General features: G+C 38.9%; 1 protein-coding gene across 2 annotated transcripts in view; it reads left to right on the top strand.

Moving 5' to 3' along the window:
* The first annotated feature begins 815 nt into the window (after positions 1 to 815).
* The window catches only part of map3k13 (mitogen-activated protein kinase kinase kinase 13), a 38,934-nt gene continuing 19,396 nt past the window's right edge, over positions 816 to 20,353 (top strand). The window contains exons 1-2 of one of the 2 annotated variants that reach the window (XM_007577586.2): positions 816 to 913; positions 15,810 to 15,888. The gene's annotated coding sequence lies outside the window, so the exon portion shown is untranslated. Of the gene's footprint in view, positions 914 to 15,809; positions 15,889 to 16,913; positions 17,226 to 20,353 lie in introns of those variants that run through there. The other variant, XM_016663811.1, reaches the window with a different exon arrangement.

The following is a 20,353-nucleotide window of genomic DNA, read 5'->3' on the forward strand; positions in this document are numbered from 1 at the left end:
TTCAATATATCAACTTTTAATCAAAAGAACTGCAAACCTACCAATACATGGCCCTCATAAACTGGCTTAGCAGAAAACATTAAAAAGTAGTCAAGAGGTCCATCTAAACTCTAGAAGATTCAGAGATCCACAGCTTAGATAATGTAAGCTATGCATTTATACTGTGCACTCCACAATTATTTTCTATTGGAAAGATAGATGAAAACAATCTATGAAAATATAAACAAGCCATTTCAGAACACAGGAAAAGTGTGAAAGGAGGGGGTCTGGTCAAATGGAAGAAAACATATATTTTTTTCAACAACATGGAAAATGCTATGTGTAAAGAAAAACAAGCCAGTCATGTCTCTGTGAGCATGGTAGTGACATTATAATACTGTTAAGTTGTTTTTGTCCAGCAGGGTTCCAGGGAAGCTAGTCAATTAATAGGAAGACAGCAGTAATAAACACAAGGGGAAACTATCAGAGGCTACAAAGGACGTCAGACAGGGGAGGTTCACACTCTAGCAAGACAATGACCCCAAACAACTACAAAGGAATAATTTAGATCAAAAAGTTCAGTTCATTTTTAGTTTTAATTTTACGACGTGTATTATTTTCTCTCTATGTCACATTCATTTACTAATTTGTGCTGGTTTAGTAAACATTGCAATGAATCCCATTGGATGTAACTTGACAACAAAACCTAAAGAGGTGTAATGAATAGTTTCGCGAAGCATTGCAATGACAGATTTTCCTCTTTCTTTGACCGTAAACCCGTTGTCAGTCCAGAATAGACGATCTTTGCCACTGTTTACAGGTGACAGTGTCAGGAAGTGACGCAGCACGCTCGTGAGACCGTACCATTCTAGTAGCTGGATAGATGGACGGTGGGTCAGCGGCGGACCGACGTCTCATTCAGAGGAGAGAAACGGTAACTATCTTATATTAATGTCGCTGTTTATCGAGAGTTTGAGCCTCAGTGAGAAGTTACAGACCTGCGTGGTGTTTCGAGGTGTTGGTGGAAACATCTCGGTTCGGTGCTGGGATGGAGCTGAAGCTGCTGACCGAGGCAGCTGTCAGAGCTGCACTTTAACTGGCTTTAGCACGACGACCAGTACTGATAATAGAACTGTAAATACGTCTTTATCAATGGACTCCGAATCCGAAGGCTTCATGTATTCTAGATATATTGCAGCAGTAACCCACACCTGCATGTTTTCATTTATTTCAGCCCTGACAGGTAGGCAGTGAAGCAGGTCCCGGGTTTGAAAGCAGGAGTTAAAGGTTAAGACTCTTATTCTCTCTTCATTATGTAACCCAGTGAGCAGTGCTGCTCTGTTTTGATCTGCTCACAGACCCTTTAGTTGTTTTAGCTGTTTAAACCAGGAGAAGGAGTAAATTACAGTTCTGCTATGGGAGAGGAGGGAAAATTATAGTGTCCAGGGGAGAGATGTTTGTTTTGCTGTCCACTGTTTGGACTTTTGTTGAGCATTTTTGACTACGTGGCTGGGACAGGTTGGTTTTTACTGTAAACCTCCAGTTTATTTTCATTTTGCACTTCTGGCTGAAGTGAGCTCAAACCAGTACAAATTCAGTACAGATGTAGTGTTTTTATTTGGTAGGAAAACTAGCTTTGACAATTAAATACTTATATCTATTCTATATGAATTAGTTCAATTTTAAGAACAGTTATTTATATATAAAAAAACATTTCTACTGAAATAATTCTAAAAGACTAAGGCAGTGGTGCAGATCCAAATGCTGTGGACAATTTTGGGTATGTTCCTTTTATCTTGTCTTTGGGGATTCTCAAAACCCACTTATCCAGTGATTGAACCAATAACTCTTTCCTCAGACTCACTGACAAATTCCAAACAAGTGAAAATTGCAACTTTGTCTTGGATGGAATAAAGACCACCACAGCTGAAGGACCACACATGATACATTCTTATGTGCTTTAATCTACTCGACAAGAATTGAACCAAAATGCAGAAGCTTTGGCTACATTCACACAGCAGGAAAGTGAAATAATTTTTTTTTTTTTTGCCCATATGCAACTCATATCCAACTTTTTCATAGCAGTCTGAAAGACCAAATTTCACATGCGGTACCAAATCATATACATATTCAATAATCTTCAATGCATCTGCAGTCTGAATGGTTATCCAACTATGATGTCATTGACTTGAGACATGCATCATAATTCTTCCCCCAGTGAAGTTGTAAATCTGGACGTCAACAGTTGCGAGTGGTGCCAACATTTTAATAGTACGAATGGCCTTGCAAAAAAAAAAAAAAAAAAAAGAATTTCAGCAAAAATCGTAATTGAGTAACAAGACCTATTTATGAATGTAACTGACGTGTTTATAAAACAAGAGTGCTCCCTTTGAGCTTTCATAGGTCATTTCCACTTAATGATGTTTACAATCTGTCCAGCATACTGTAACACTGGAAAAGCTCACAAAGAGTAGTGTGGATGTTGTGATATAGTATATTTTCCTAGATTTGCGCTTTCCCTTTAAGATCTTTCTTTATTGACTTTATGGGTTATTAAGGGCATATTGACTTTTGTTTGACTCTGTCCGCAGAGTGACCTCTTAAAAGTATAAACCTCTCATCCATATGTGTTTGCATGGTTGCTTTCCCTTTTCCATTGAAGTATATCAGTTAACTGGGGTCGACAGGATAAATTGAACACAGATGATGCCTTATTTTATGTTTTCTCTACATCCTCTCACCCTGCATGGTTTTTTGCAAGCTGACCAGCTTCAGAGTGCATCTGATACAAATCAAACATAATACTTCATCTGTCCTTCATGAAGACTTCATGTCACAACAGCTTCATGGTGCGACCTCTCCTCATTTCCATCGACATCCTCTGACAGCAGAGAGTGTTAGACGTCTGAGCAGTGGACTCTGTGTGTGTGTGCGTGTGTGTGTGTGTGTGTGCGCGCGTATGTGTATGTGCTGTTAGCAGCATTGTGTTCCATCCTCATTGTGCTGAGTTTCCAGTAAATGTCCACGTGCTTCACAAATGCGGTGCAGCCACAGTTCACGCTAGACGCCAATCAGCCAAATGCAGCCTCTCTCCCAGCTAACGCGGAGTGGAAAGCAGTTCCTCTCAGGTGTTCTTAGCTAAGGCATGCAAACAGATGACGCCTGAATTACGCAAACGCAATCAGCTACACGGGGAATAATTATGCTTCACCTGAACTCAAGAAAATTGAGGTGATAAGTTTTTTTTAAATTATGTCTGTCAAGACATTAAACTGAAACTTCTGGTATTTACAATAAGACTGGTTGAAATGGCAACTTTTGCATAGAAAAATCTATTTAGGAGTAATGGTGTAATGTTAGTTCAGATTTTTTTTTCTTGCTTGGATAATTATTGCCTCTGGTTTTGGATACAGTGTAGCTGTAAGATTTTTTTTTATTATCTTTTTGAACAATTGTTATGAGTTGTAACCATGGCAACAAGTTTTTGATTTTGATTAATTTTGAAAATAATCACAGCCTTCTTGGCAATTCATCTATCACTGCACCACTGCTGCTCTAAAACTAAAGCTTACTCTTTACCAAATCTGCTTCAGTATAATGCATTACATCAACTGGTGCAGTTGTACCTTTAAATGACACTCTTTAATTGCATTCCATTTTATTTTTCAAATATTTTAACATTTGCTGAAGCTTCAACGATGGAAAAAATAGTTAAAACTGCAAAATGAAGCAATGTTTTGAAGACTTGCAAATATTTCCAGTTCTTTGTTGTTGTCATAATAAATCATAGCTATCTTCATACTACCCTATTTTCCTTCATATAACAATATATGATCAATAATATGATCATTGCCAATATCGCCCCAAAAAAAGATTTCAGCATTGTATCTTGGAAACGTGATTGTACCCCTAGTTACAATCACAAGCAAACAACAGGATAGCATTAAGCATTCCCAAAGCATGATGCTGCCACCACCATATGTTAGTGTGGGGATGACGTATTCAGTGGTTTGTGGAGGATTTTCCAACACACAAACAGGCAAACAATTTCTTTTTTTTTTTTTTCTTATTTGTGATCTCACCTGATCATATCTTCAAATTGCTGTGTCACCTACATGATTTGAGAGATTTCCAGATTAGAATGCTGTTTTAAGACCTAGCCCTGCTTTAAACTTCATCCCTGACCTGTCTGCTGCACTCTTTGGTTTTCATGTTGCTGTTTGTTCACTAATTTTCTCCAACAAACTTCTGGGACCTTCACTGAGCAGCAGCAATTATCCTGGGATTCAATTACATGGACTCTGTTATAATTAAGTGGGTTCTGAGGGTATTTTGTTGCACTGGATTGTATTTAGGGAAGGAGCAAATACCACATGCAACCCACACTATTCATATTTGTAAAACCTTATCTCCTTTTCTATCCACTTTTTTCCCCCCTTTTCTCTATAAAACAAAATCAAACTTTGCATGCGTTCAAGACTGGCAGAAACAGGTTGGGATGAAACACTTTGTTCAATCCAACTATGGAAGCGGCAATATTTAATGTGAAATATTTATTATAATCAGGCAAGCTCTCAGCTTACTTTACTTCACTTTTGAAAATAAAATTAGGATAGAACTTGAAATCAGCTTATAATGAGTTTGTGCTACAACTTTAATTTGTCAAGGACATTTTGGTTTGATTCTGCCACAGTTGTTTATTTCTTTTTTTTACCCCATTCAATTCAGTTAAAATATCCTTTTTATTTATCCCCAAAGGGAAATTTCAAGGCACATGAGTAACACAAAGCAGACTATGAAATGTAATAGCTCAAACAATGGAGATAAAAAAAATTCACTTAATAAATGTTTGAATATGTATAAGTGGTAGTGCACGTGTGCAGCGTGAAGTACGTATGTAGCTTAAGTTCAACAGTGCAGCAGGAGTTTATAGTTGGACTGGGAGGATCTGCTGGTCCTGGGAAGACATTTAACCAGTGACCTGACCACAAAATCTGATAATGCTTCCTTGTCAGAGTTGCACTTCTGCACGCAGAGGCACATTCCTTTGCGGTGATAAATAGGGAAACTTCTTTATCTTGGCTCAGTCTCAGACTGGGTACAACTTCTGATGGCTGGAAATACCCAGCTCTGTCCCAAGCGTGATGACCATGCTGAAAATAATCAACAGCATTTTTATTGTTTGCTTCTGCTGGTATGAATATTTATTTTGTCCTATTTCTTTGCATCTTAAATCTGAATCTTAAAACTGCCACAATTGTAAAGTTTTCTATGTGTTCTATAGGGATGTCATGTAACATATAGGATTATGTAAAAACCATAAGAAGTCCCCTAGTAAGTCCAACAAAAGCGGAAGGAGTTCTGTAGGTGTTCATTCATTAATCATTGTGTGACAGGTCTCAGCTCAAACCTAAATTTCGATTTGTGATTTTGTGAAAACATGAAAATTTATGTTTCCATTCCAGACTTCTTCTATCCAATCTTTAGGTGGACTAACTCATACTCAGCCTTTTCAGGGTATTACATCACAATGAGAAAAATAAAGAATGCCCATTGGTTTTATCCTTTCTTTAGAGGATAAGAAGAATCCCGTCTTCTTGAATAAGTCGGCCACCTTGGATGGAGATGTTGCTGCAGCAACGTGGCACTGATTTCGAGAACACCTGCACATCTGTGCAGCTGAGTCCTGAGCGTCAGCAGAAGCATCAGTGCGGTGCTGATGCTGGCATCCGGACAGGAAGCTGTATTAATGTAATTGACATGTGTAGCAGCAGGAGCAGTGCAGCCTTGCAGCTGGTCTGATCTCTTTAATCCAAGTTCTGGATTGTTGCCTGGCCCATTTTAGGTCACGTTATGTAGCCGTGCTCCGTCAGGCTGTGTTTTATGTGGCTAAATGTGATTTTTTTATGAGAGTGATTTATTTTGATTGTGTATGGTTAGGGGTCTGAAACTTCTTCATTCCTCCTTTGATAATCTGGATTCTCATACAAGGTTCTATGAAATCTGTGAACCATCAGTTTCACGGTCACATCTCAGCTGCAATAGGTTTGGGCTTTTATGGTAAAGTTTGAAAAACCAATATCCAAGCAAATAGATGTTTGTTTGTTTTTTTTTGCAATGTGTAAAAATTAGGATACACTGAATGCATTTGGATTTGCATGCAACCCGAGCACGCTGAAATCTAATCTGCCAGGTCTGCTTGGACTACAAATAGAAACCAGAGAGCCTCTGTTACCGTAAATCGGTTATTCATTTGCAGATTTGTATTTAAAGAGATTAAAGCAGGATTAACTGAAAACACTGGTGTGCGAGTTCAACTCGAGTTGGTGTAGACTCTGTCGTGTGAGCTGCGGGTGTGACATGTTGATTCAATACGAGATTTGGTACATTTAAAATGACTGGTAATTAACAAATAAAAGGTTGGATTAAAGATAATCTTTAAGGTTGTATTTTTTTATCTTCTTTTTTGCCAGGTTCGTTCATTGTTGCTTTGATTCTAGAAGGTCATGTGTTTACATTGTGTTATTTTACTTCAAATTCTTTCACATTTTTGGAAAGCATCTAAACTTTGTTGTATTTTATTGGGGTTTTATGTGAACAACACACAGTTGCACATTGAAGGAAAACAGTTTTTTTTTTCTTTACAAATACAATCTGATAAATGGGGTGGGCAGTTGTGTTCAGCCTTCTTGAATTAATGCTTCGTAGAACCACCTTTTACTGCAATTATAACTGGAGATCTAACGGCTTTGCATGTCTGGAGACTGAAATCTGTGCCTGTTCTTCCTTGGAAAGTGTTTTAAGCTCCTTCACATTGGATTGAAAGTGTCTTGTGGGAATATTTCTCAAGCCGTGCCTCCATTTCTTAATTGGATTTTAGCCTAAGGTTTTGACTGGGCCACTCTAAAGCATTGTTAGACTTAGAGAATATACTCTATTCCTTTGTCGCTCTGGCTGTATGCTTCAGGTTAAACCAGATAAATTTGGTCTCATTTGGCCAAAGAATCTTTTACACAGGTGCTGTGTCCTCCGAAGGTCTTGACAATTTTCAAATGTGTCTTTTTTTCTTTCATCGTTGGCGTTCTTCTTGGCATGCACAGCAAAGTACTGTGCTGGTAAGGGTTTTTCCCCGAGTACAGTAATCTGTAGTCGCATCTTCTCCAGATTAACTATTGACCTCATGGCTGCTTCTCTAGTTTCCTAACCACAATATTGTCACTGTTCGAAATGAAAGTTAAAAGTGCATCACTGCACTCCAAAGAAACACTGCTGTTGAAATAATTAAAATTGTCTTTAAAAATCTGGCATTATGTTGGCATATCTGGTAAACTGTGGCCTCACAGCTGTTATAAATAGCCCAGATGTGCTGAGTGTTCATGATGCTCGCAGCCTTTGTAGAATCAGTGAGTGGAAAACAACCAAATGACAAAAGCTGGGCTGAAGAATGAAAGCGAAAGTCTTTCCCCTCTTTTTGTAAGTCCGTCCTCTTCCTCACTTCCTCTGCTTCCCTCAGGCCGTCTCCTCTTTTCCTTCCTGCTGACTGACATTTCGATAATGACTTCGTCTGAGCCGCTCCACAGGCCCTGCCTCCATCCGCATCCTCAGCTCTCCATGCAGGGCCGGCTCCTCTCATCACTCCTCACATCTTTATCAGATCAGTAAATGCCGGTAATGTCATCTCAGAGAGGTCAGGGAATTAAAGATCGTCTATTTTCTGGTCTTCTCTTTTAACTTGGAGAGAAACTGTCCTGGACACAGGCTTGCTGGTCAGCCTGTTTGAGGACTGGGATTTTGTTAAGAACTGGGTTAAGCTCTACATCCTTTTATATTTGGGTAGGGGTATTACAGTTGTGGCTATGAGGGGCTTAGATGAACTCTGCATATCTAAACGAAGCTTTAAAAGCCTTTACCGTAATACCTTTTTTCTTCGTTGTATTCTTTGTGTTCAGAAATACTGTATTCATGCGCCGCTCAGTTTTAAATATACTCTTCTCTCGTGGTATTTGTGCTAGCCGGCTTCTATAATTACCACCCATGAGGCGCCTGGAGCGCCTCATGGGGAGCAAATTAACACACACGAGTGGAGGAGCAAAAACCAGAGTCATACAAGCTGGATTGGAGTAGCCCTGACCTCGGACGTGTGCGTCTTTGGAACGGGGGACATAAACAGCAGGGATGTTGTTATTCATAGATCACAACCATAACGCATGCTTATGTATGTGTGAGTAATGGTCGCCTGATGTAGCTCGGATAATTAGTCGAGTAAGGTGCTGCACCATGTGGCAAGAAAAACTGCAGCGGGAGCAGATAAGTATTAATTATTCATAAAATGTTATTAGACACGTTTTGTTTTGATTCCACGGACTGCCCGTATGAAACATGTTTTTGAAGCGATCACCTTCATGTTTTTGACTTTTGGTCTAAGGAATCCTAAAGCCCACATTGGCGCTTGATATAGTCTAATTTCTTTTTTAAAAAAAAAAATCCAAAAGCTTTATTTTAAGTGTTTCATATGCTGGTTGATCTCCACATCAGAGAACAAATGTCATTGCTTCTTAAATTACAGATAAGAGCATGGCAAATTTTTGTTATGTATTTTTGTAGCAGCATCCCAGTTCTGACTCTTCTATTGTAAACTCGGCCAGTCGTGTTGCTGTACGTGCACTAAAGCCGTGGTTGTCAGGACTATTTAGGACTAAGCATGGGCAAGTACTGCCCATGCAAAATTGAACTATTATTATAGGGATTATAGGAAATTTGGGTGTTTGAAATTATTTTCTCCATCAACTAATTAAATCATATTACAATGGACCCCGTGTGGGGCAGCTAGCCACAAATAACTTAAATCTGTGAATTTTTGGGACCCCCTTTAGAAATGCTTAGAACTGCCTATATTAATATCTTTCTCATCAAATATACCTTATCAGCAAAGTTGAACCCGGCCTTAAACTACTGAAGAAAGTCTTAGTCATCTCTACTGCTTTTGAGGGTACAACCAATCATCATCAACTTTTGTGAACTGCTTTAACTTATTTGTTTTTATCTCATCGTCCTTCATCCTGTCTCTTTGCCAACACTGCACATGTGCAAGTTTCTAGAATCAAACAAAAAACAAGCAATGAGCCCATGATAGTTGTTGAGGCTGTTTGTCTCGTCTTCCTGTCTTTGTTTAATGGGCTCATTAGTGCTGTTTGTTTATTCGGACTGACAGTGGGAGCCGCTAGCCTCTGCTATGATAAGTTTGTGTGTTGAAAGCTGAGAGGTTTGGAAAACTCTCAGTGGACACTTGCGTCTTTATTTTTTTCCTGTGTAGCTGCTGTAAGGTTACCTTCACAGATGGAGAGTGGTTTTAAGCACAGATAGGCTGGTCCTCGGTATTCCACTTTATTTCTAGTGATGTTAAAGTTTCTGAAGACCACTAACGGATTTTGTCCAGGTTATAAAAGCAGAATAAAATGTTCTTATGTACAGCACATGACTGAGAAACTGGTGCACATGTCCTGGTGACCTCGGCTCATACTGTACTTTGCATCTCTGCCCCGGAGTCCTCCCTTGTCTTTGTGCATTTGTGTTTATTGCTTTGTCCATGTGCTTCAGCACCATCCTTCCCCAGTCCCACTAATATAATGTCATGATGACCACGACTCCAAGGTCCAAGGGGTACATATGTTCACATTCCCCACATCTTTCTTATTCTCTTCTTTATTAAAAGGAAGAGGACTGGACAGCTTTGGCTGGCCTCTGTGCTCGGCTTTATGAATCTGCACATAATCTGCTAAATCACGCTCAGGATTAGCAGGCGCACGCGTTTGAGAGGAAGGGTAGTTGAAACACGCTTTGTGCCTGCTGCTCCTCTTCTGTTTGCTCCTGAACATAAAGAGGAAATGAGGATATGGATTGTTGTAGTGCTGCTGGATGAATCCCGCAGGGGCTGTGGAGCGGTTATTATGTAATTTCCCCTCAGTGCAGATTGGTCAGTGGATGAGATGTTGGTGGGCTCAGCACCGTAATCTCTCAAGTATTATCTGTCTCCCAACGTCAGCAGTTGTTGTGGGCAGAACTTGCTTTGTTTATGTAAAACCAAACAATCACCTGGGTTTGCGTGCAAAATAATTCACATTGTAGCCAATGAGGTTTGCTCGTGACGTCAGAACATTACTTGATCTTCTGGGAACATCAGCTGGGAAACTCCTGAAAATGTTGATTTTAACTCAAATTCTAACAGAGAGAGCGGTGATAGTTGCAATAATACACTTTTTTACTAGCCCCTTGAAAAAGGATTTATCTTAATTAAATTGGTTGTACAAACAGAAATATGCAGCCTCTGTCTGTTTACAATGTTTGCTTGTGCTGTTATTAAGTTACAGTGCAGACTGGGAATACAAAAAGCAACAAATCATACTGGTATTTATTATATCATAAATTAGTCCTCTTGCTTTATAAGCACAGATTTTATATCTTTAATCAAAGCAATCAACCTAAAAATATAGTGACACTCAATTAAGTGAAAAAGGCGTCTAAATTATATTCCAGTAAAAAAAAAGCTGCCTGCAAAATAAAAACATAGGAAAAAAAAATAAGAAAAAAGAAAAAAAAATAAGTTAAGTCACACCGACTTTTACAAAGTTTACACATTATCATGATATGTGTTTATTGTAAGCTGATCTTTGCTTTCTTTTTTTGTAGAAATAATATTTCATTATGTACTTAAAGATTAGGGTTTTTTGTATTTATTTTTGTTACATTTACTGCTATTTACACAGAAGTATGTTGTTTTTTTTACTTTCAATGAGAAGAAAGAGCCTAGAATATCTAAACTATGACAGGGAAATATTATGTGAGATTTATAGTAGATAGCAGCCCTTCTAAATGTCTTTTCATTTCTTACTTGTTCTGTCACTCGTGACTTTTCATGTTATATTCCAGAAAAGCATAACTTCCTGTTCAAACGTCTGAGTATGTTAATGCCTTTAGTACACTCACTGGAAATACAAAAATAATCATTTGAGGTTTGGAAAGTAGGTTGAGTCGAGATAATGTTGGAGATTTCACATTTCCATGGTCAAATGTGTGTTGCTAAAATAATGTAGCACTGATTAAAACTTAACATTTTGCTGAAGAATGTAAAAGAAAATCTAGAGACACGGCAACTATTAGTTTTGCAATTTATGGAAGAATGATGAGGAAAAAAGCCATAAGAAGTCTCGTTTATAATTTACCACAAGCCACAGAAGGGAAAACAACAATTAAATCAGGCAGAAATTAAACATTTTCACCTTCATGAATTGGACTACATGTACAAAACTAAGTGTACTAACAGTGGTAATGATACATGGTGTTGGCAGCCACTTGTTATGGGAAATATGATGATTTGTTCTCCTTTATCACTATGTGCTGTTTTGTGATGATTGATTAAATAAAAACACCATGCAATCCATTAGTTTGTGGTTATAATGTGACAAAACAGATTAGTAATATGTATCCCAGTGATTATTATTAGTAGTAATTAGATTTTAAACTAAAGGGTTCAAGTTTTAACCGTTTTTAGCAATACACTGTTTTTGGCCTCTGTTTTGTTGGACGTCACTGTAATTGTTTTTGTTTTCTCTTTATCTAAAAGCCATAATTGAATTTCAGGTCCTAAATTACTCACCTTGAAATAATCAGTAAACACCCCGTCATTGTATTGCAGGCTTGTAGCTAACAATCCTTGCAGTACTGTGTATTTGTCAGTAATCATAGACGTGTGTGCATGCCACAGCGTCTGTATCTGGGCCCTTGCCTGCGCCTGTGCTGGCAGATTGGAAAGGTAAGCCGCTGAAAGCTTCTGTGTGCGATGCTGCTTTGTCTCTTATTAATGAAGGGGACACAGGAGCTGTCAATGCTGCTGTTCCGCTGCCGGTGAAATAGTAATGAGTGTGTATAACGGAGCCCGGTCAGTGTGGCTTACAGCTCTGCTGCGATTGGTTGTGAAGCCGGGGCACATGGAGCACGTCGGGGCCGCAGATGCTGGAGGCTGAGATGGAGACGTTTTGCAATCGGAGAAATGAGGCAGATTGAGAAACAGAGGTCAGATTCTTCTTTTGATTTTTGTTTTGGAGATCTTCATAGAAACCTCGCTGTTTATCTCACGGAGCACAAAAAACAACTTTCCAAACATCGAGGAGCAAAGTATATTATTATGTAATCAGTTGCCCTAGCCCTACTTTCTCAAGCTGTGATCTTTTATTATTGCTCATGCTGAGCCAGGCAGCTCTGAATTATTCCTCAAAAGGTACGTTTGAGATCCTTTTTATTTTAGAAATGTTGATTTGTGTTGACTTAATAAAAGCAAAAGCAAACATAGCTGATGTCTGCTATTCATTACTTTAGTTTTGATTTTTCTGTTTTGAATATTTCCTGCAACAATATTTTAGTATTTTGCTTTTGTGCCGTTTTCTTTTTTTCTTTTTTTTTGTAATTTAAACTTTACCAGTAGACTCAAATGCTAGAAATTGTGTATTTAAGTAGTTCAGAATGGGCAGGGTATTTCCAGTAATTAAATTAAAAACCTCATAATTGTTGTGAGAAATAAAATAATAAAATTCTGAACATTATAATCCGAAAAAGAATCAAATTAACTTTTTTAATGTCTAGTCTGTAATGTTGCGGTCTTGTTTAGGATTTAGGTTATTTATTTTTTTTTTAACCTTTTTTACTAATATTTTTCCTAATTTTCAACATAAATACGGTTTAAAATGTAATTTTTCTTTAAAATAAAAAGTTATGGATTGTAATAACTTCATTGAGTGCATATGAGGACCTGACTCACCAATAATTTCCCCCTTTCTGAAGTTGAACTGGTCGTATACTCATAAGCCCAAAATTATTCATATCCCTGACAGATTTAGGTTTAAAGTAACCTTGTGATCTGATAATGCTTCTTTTTATTTAAAGTAGTAATACAATTTTAAGAGTGGTAAGAAGTTCATTCAATGTTTGTTAAAAAAATATAAGGCATAAAGTATACTTTTGATTCTTTATGCTTTACTTTCGTTTAATTTTCGATTGCATTCATTCAGGAGTGGAAATAAATTTGTACCAAAATCACTGATTCCACATTTGTTGATGCCTCTATAAATTCCTAGGAAATAAAAGCCATTGATTTTTTTTTTTTACTTTTATTTTTATTTTATACTTTGCTATTTTAAATTAATGACACTATCCAGACACATATTATTTGTTGACATCACATTTCCCTATGGTTGTAATATGACCTGACTCTGATTCCCATTTCTCTTAACCAAACTTAAAAATTGGAAATGCAAGAAAACATGTCATTCAAGTAATCAAGAAGAAATACAATTAGATAGGCTTTTTTGTAATAATAAAATCGTCAGGCATGTAAATAGTGCATAACTAAGTAAATATTACATGTAGGTTAGTAGGAATAGTCCTGAGTGTAATTATCTGTGCTGTAATTATTTCAGTATGTTGTACAGAAATTAGCTTTTTTCTATATTCTAAATATTCCTAGGGAACGTCCTGCAATAAGAGCCTGGAAGAGGCTGTGATGAAAAAAGCAAGAAAGCTGCTTATCTCGCTCCAGGAAAAAAAAAAAATGAGAAAAGCTTATTTCTACTAAAACTGGATTAAAACTTTTAATTGTAATCATAATAGATGTACAATTGTCTCAGTTTATTACGTTTCGAGGGATTTCTTCTTTTTTTTTTGTAATAGTTGTGTTTGAATTCAGCTTTCGCTCACCATTTCAAACATGCACGTACACTAAACATCTGCTACATTAAAAGTGTGAAAAGCATTCGCCCCCTCATACAGTCACTCATTCCAGCCTTGAAACAGCAGCGAAGCCAGAGCGGCTCGGCGTTCAGAGGCCAACTCAACGGCTCTTTGTCATCTTCCCCGAGCCGTTCCTAAGCAGTTTGTTTGGCATGTCGACGCGCATTGTCTCATTGTGAAGGATTTTATCATCAGTGAGTGGGGCGGGGGGTTCACGTGGTTTGCTACAATGCTTTGGAGGTGGTTATGTGTCACAATGAGAAAATAAAATACAGTTTCAGCAGAGCTTTGCTTGGTGTCACTCTAACTTAATGGGTTTAAAGTTGTGGCTTTAAACAATTTTTTTGTTTTGTTTTGTTTGCCGCCTAGTCTTTTTGCTTTTTATTGTATTTGTGGAAATGTTTGAGATTTAAGGTGTAGTTTTTTTATGGGAAGGATTCTCTGAAAGCAAAGTCTTGTTTTTATATTTTTGTAGCAAACATATGATCGTATGAGATTCTCACATACGGATAATCTTGAGTGAAAATCTTACAGTATCACAACACTTACACAAAAAATCGAGGCAAAAAATTTGCAATATGTTTTTATTGTTCTTATTTTAGGCAAAAAAGCAACAATTGTTCGTTCATACTGCTGCAAAAGATTTAATGAAATATTGATTATTACAGTCAAATATGTACACAACCAGTTGGTTTGAAGGCTTATTTTACAGAATAACACAGGTATAAAAAGCTGATTTTTTTTTTTAGCTGCTTAATTTGTCCTGATTGTTTTTTTTTTTTGTTTTTTTGTGAATGAGGGAAATATAGTTGGCTTTTTTCAGCCATCTGACCTGCAGTGAGCAGTCACAGCCCAAAAAGGAGCTGCATACAGAAGACAGATAGCTCTGATCACTTTTTGTCTACAGTTTGCAGGAACAAAACTGGAGAACATTTTTAGGTTATGAAACTTTTAGCTTAAAAAACCCCCACAAGAACAAAGGGACTTAGTGGAAAATGATTCAGACCTACTTTGTTGCTACATTTTTTATGTAAGTTGTAAAACCAACCTACCAAAGCCTGCCCGTTTGGCTGAGTCACACATTCATCTTTTTTGTCTGAATTAAATGTTTATCATTATGTAAATTTCTTAAGTGAAACACATATTGTGAAAATTCCTTATTTTTTAAAATTATTTTTAGAGTTTTTTGAATTTGTCTTGAGATTTATAGAAGCATCTGGAATTTTTCTAATGTTATCACTTGCTTTAGAACTGTCTTATTTAATCTATGGTGGTGGTTTCTGTATTTTGGTGTAGTTTACTGTTTGTTTGTTTTTGCCCACGTTGACATGCAGCTCTTATGATCAGCTTGGACTTCGGAGCCTCGGCTTCTGAGCTGGGCTCGACGTTCTCGCTGAGCAAACAGATCGGATATTAAAATTCCTCTCCTGCATGCATGTCGAGAACTTCTTCCTCACTTTGTCAATATTTAATCAGAGCTCTTTTTTTTTGCGGGGGGGAAATACCCTGCTGCACTTTATGTATGCAGGGATCTTCTTCCACTGTCCTTTGTACTTTCTCTGAAATGGCTTTAAATACACATTTAATAAGCGACATTTTAAGATTTCTAAAGTGGTGACTCCAAACATTCTACGTCCACGGCCATCTGCACTGTGACTCTTTTGAAGGCCATTTCACGCCTTTTCTTGTCGCTTTGGACGCTTCAGCCAGCACGCCGCCCCGGGATACGCGCCCTCCTCCTCTGGTAGGGTCCCCCTCCCGGTGGGGCGTGGCCCGAGGATCGACCCCGGACAATAGTGCTCCCAGATCCCAACACCCCCATAACGCTCCGTGCATCATTACATTCCTGCTGCCCCACCCCGCCTCTCCCCTCCCATGAGGACTAGGGCCTGAAACAGGAGCTCCAGGGGGAGCATCTGTTCCTCTCACGCTCTCAGTCAGCTAGTTTATAATCTCTACCACTTCCTTTTGTCTTGGGCACTCCCTCTTAGCACTTCTAGCTTAATTTAACCCATCGCCTTATGAGCTCCATTCTTTGTGTTTGCTCACAGGTGAGCAGCCAGAAGGCGTCGAGCCCGAGACCGGATCCCACTGTGCAGATCTCTGAGATGCTCATGAACCACCCGACAGGTCAGTACACACTGCACACACCTTCAGACACACAGCGAGATAAGAAGCTGGCAGTGGATGTTAGTAAAGTTCATCTGGAGAGAATGTGTTGACATTGGAGAAGAAAACCAGAGATGTGACCTTTTGAGAGGAATTCATCTGATTTTGACATTATGACCTTTAGATTTCTTTCTTCTTTCTTTGCAGTCTTTCAAAGTTGAAATTATATTTGCAATAAGCCCTCTTAAACCCTAAAATAAGAAAATTTTACTGCCAACTGGACTAACATGTCAGCAACTTTAGATTTCTAAAGTTTTCTTTTTCTTACTAGTAGAAATGCAGAAATGCAAGCAGCAATGTTTTAATGTTTCATAAAATAGCATTTGTATAAAATGCTTACAAGAATAGAGTTATTTTATTTTTACGTTTACCTAAAACTACAGATATTTTGAAATCTTTCAGATAAAATCCATTCTGAAATGCTTCAAATCTTAGCAGCCCTCATCTTGCTTCCATCTACATAAAAATGTTTACATTTTTAACTGAAGATCATTTATCTAATTTTAGTGATCTTGTTTTACAGCTGATATTCTCTCTGTGGTCTCAGATTACTAAAACATAACGTTTATCTTTTGGCTTTATGCATACAAAAAAATTTCTCTCTATCTCACTGAGAATAAAGACAATGTGTTGCTGCCTTATTCATCTCTCAGAGCTACAGAGGGTATTTTTATGCTTCAGCCACACGTGACTGTGAAACAAAATGTATTGTTTTGACAGACTGCACACTCTGATGTTTCATTTTGCATCGTGCAACCCGCAGCCGTGGGTCAGAGTCGGCTTGGGCAAAAAAAGTGATTACCGATTTTGGCCCAAACGGATTTTCTTTTGAGAAGAAACGGTTTGTCCTACATACAGAGGCAACACCGCAGCCCAACCTGCTGTTTCCAGCTAGTGCTGCTTTGAAATATGCCCGACCCACCTCCTCCCCGCCGCATCCTCCTCCGCCTCCTCGCCTCTGCTTTCATTTCATCCCTCTTTGCTCCACCCACGAATCCCCGCTTCATCCCTCCTCCTCTCTGAGCCGCGTCCTCTGCTGCGTCAGACACCTCCATTCATGAAAAGCGTGACGTGAGCAGGTCCTCAGCGACACCGAGACGGTTCACACCGCACACCCACTCACAGCCCAGGTGCTGCGCGAGTCACAGGGATGCCTGCCTGTTTTCCCCTCTGTCTCTTTCTGGCCATTTCTCCCTCGCGTCTTTGTCGTCTTCAGCCGTCCTCTCCGGGGGTTTATAACCGTCCTCCGTCCCTGCTTCAGAGCGGAGACGGGACCATGAATCTGAGCCGTGTCTCCGGTGAGTAACCTTCTCATGTGCGTCTCTGTAATGTGGGGCTGCTTCTCCTTTTTTTTTCACTGATTTGGGGTTTATCTTTTGTCAAATATGCGTACAAAAGCAGTGTTTTCTTGTGTGTAGTTGAGAGTTTTTTGCATATGTCTCAGGTTTTTAGTGTGTGTTCAGCAGTAGTGCTGCAGGAGTGTGTTGAGCAGTCGTGCGTCGGTGCGTGCATGATCTATTTTAGGCTCAGCAGTGACGCTGCTGCTGCTTTTTGATGCAGTGTTATTCATGCCCTCTGAAGGACAGGTGATGTAGGTTAAAGCGACACTCACCCCCACCACCCCCCACCTCACCTTTGTTTTTTCATTAATGGCACCAGATTTTCCCCAGATTTTCTGGTACTAGTATCATCAAGAATGTCTTGTTTAACCCAAATTGACCCACTTTGCCTGCTTTTTTTTTCATCTTTGACTTGCCTCCCCCTGTTTGCATCTTCACCAATCTCTTAATTTACTTGGCAGCTGGAAAGCTCAGAGTGCCTACCTCTGTCCTCTGCTACTAAGCATGTTTATATAACTGTGGAGGATGAATAGCCAGCGGTTTGGCTTTAGAGGAGAGGAAGAGGAGGGGTGGAGCAGATCCATTCGTCCATTTTTTTTTTATTTTTTTAAATATAGCCAGAATCCTATCTATGCAGTCTGACTTCTCAGCTGCTTTACATTTTAGAATAACATACATGTTTAAGGCTGATCAGGGATCATAGAAAGCTTGGAACCACTAGGAGCACTAATGTATATTGATTTCCAGATTTCCTGCTGGTCCCACTGGACTCACATGACCCATTTTTCTGCTCTTTAGCTTTGTGGCTTTCCATATTGCATCCATCTGAATAAAAAAAATGGTGTCAGTCACAGTGAGTCTCCTGCAATATGCATGTTTGTCTGTCTCTGTCCTTGTTGTTAGCGGGCCAGGCAGACCGTCCCACTAAAAGAGCACAAGGGGAGTTGTTGTGGCAGCAGCTGCTCTGGTGTTGCAGTGTTTTGTGTGTGTGTGTGTGTGTGTGCGTGTGTGTGTGTGTGTGTAAGCGTGCTTGTTCTCTCTTGGTCGTGTAGGGCAGACGGGCCTAGTTCACATGGAGCCGGCTCCTCTTGTGCCCTTTGTTGTTGCTCTGGGAGGCTTTCCCATTAGAGCTCAGTCGGTACAGTATCGTGCCGCTGGCGGCCTTAGTAGCTGCAGAAAACTGGTCAGGTTTTTCATTCATATTTTTCTGTTTTCGTCTTCCTCTTGCATTCTGCTTTTCTTCTGACATATTCTTTCCACCATCACTTTGTTGGCCTTGATTTCTTATTATCTCTTAATAAATTCTGTATGAAAGCATCTGTATGACAGAATCCGATTACAGAGAGCTTATTTTGTCATTAGCTACCGGGAATAAAACTGCTTCTTGACCCAAAAAAAGTTGATTGCAAACTTCTTGTATCGGTGTTTTTCCATTCCGGATAAGTATGAGAAAAATAAATTAGAAGATGATGTTTGTATTTCCACTTCATTCCATATTCCATTTTCTAGTCAAATTAAGTTTATTTGTACTGCACATTTTCAGCAGCAAGGTAATTCAAAATGCTTTACATGATAAAAACATAACACAATAAACAGGAAACCTCATTGCTTTGCAGTGGCAAAATAAAGACAAGTAATGAAAATTTGCAATCCAAATTAAAACTAATGATTTTCCAGTTATTGTTAATCAATGGCAACTCGAAACAAATGTGGTTATAGCCTGTTTACTGAAAGTCTGTTCCAGATAAGAGGAGCATAAAAACTGAATTTGGGTTTGGTTCTGATCTCTAGCATTTTTTTCAGAATGTAGTTAAAGCAATCTGCCAAAGAATGGATGCTCCAGCAAATTTATCCCAATGTCAAACACTAAAAATGCTCTACACAATTTCATAAATGAAGAGCTACAGCTCATTAACCTAGGTAGCAAGTTAATGTTCTTAACAGAACAAGTTTGAAAAAGGCTAAACAAGTTTTGATTGGCTGGATGGCTCACCTGCTAATAGTCACTTTTCTATCAAGATAATATTGCAAAAAGAGTTGGGCTTGAATGAGACTTTCTAGAACACTGTCCTTTAGGACACCAGAGTACTGATGTTTGGAGAAAACTACATGCAGGTTATCAGCACGGACAGCATCAACTGTGATTGTAGAGAAGCAATTTCCACCATTAATAGATCTAGTAACCTTTCTTAGCATTTCATGTTCATCATTCTGCAGTGAGAAAGATTTTTAACAAGTAGAAAGCATTTCTGATGGCTACCAATCCTTCCAAGATTCAATGTCTCAGCAAATTCATCCCAATGTCAGAGCAAGTAGTGATCAGAGAAACTTAAAATAGAAAACCTACTGCACAACAACATCTCAAGGAGAAAGCCTAACAAAGTCCATCAATACAAACAGACTATGAAGCACGGTGGAGGTGGAGTGATGATTTGGATTTGTTTTCCAGCCACAGGACCAGCACACCCCGTGCTCATTTAATCGATCATGGACTCATGTCATTGCCAACATGTTGGCAAAGCGTCTTTAGCTAAAACTGGGTCAGCACCAGAACAATGACCCTAAACTCAACAGAGCAGCTGATTATAAAACATTAGCACTGCAACGGTTCATTCAGACTTCTTCTAAATGTGAAAGACTGAGACAGTCAAGAACTTTGTTAAATTAGTCCTAATTTTACAAAGTATACAGGGTATTTTTTTTTTGTTTTGCATCCTTTGTGTACTGAATGATGTATACTGCGAAAATCCCTTCTACCTCTTCTGTAGTTGCCCATTTTACCCTGTGGGTATTTGAGTGTTCTGGCTGATGTGCCTTGCTAAGAGCCTGGAGAATGAAGCTGACGTGTGTTTTCTCCAGTTATTTATTTTTTCCAGTTCTGGCTGGTACCAGCTGAGGCTATTTGAGGCACCGATCTTGTGTGTGTTTGGAGTGCGAATGATTCAGAGCCTCTCTGTGACAGACATTTGGAGGATTCCTCCAGGACATGACGTAGAATCGATGAGGGTATAGAACGTGGCTCGTTTAACTCCCATCTGATGCATCTGCTCTTCACGTTTGCCCAGAAACGCAAAAATCAAACTTGT

This window comes from Poecilia formosa, unplaced genomic scaffold, assembly GCF_000485575.1.
Source record: "Poecilia formosa unplaced genomic scaffold, Poecilia_formosa-5.1.2 Scaffold447, whole genome shotgun sequence".
Lineage (NCBI taxonomy): Eukaryota > Metazoa > Chordata > Actinopteri > Cyprinodontiformes > Poeciliidae > Poecilia > Poecilia formosa.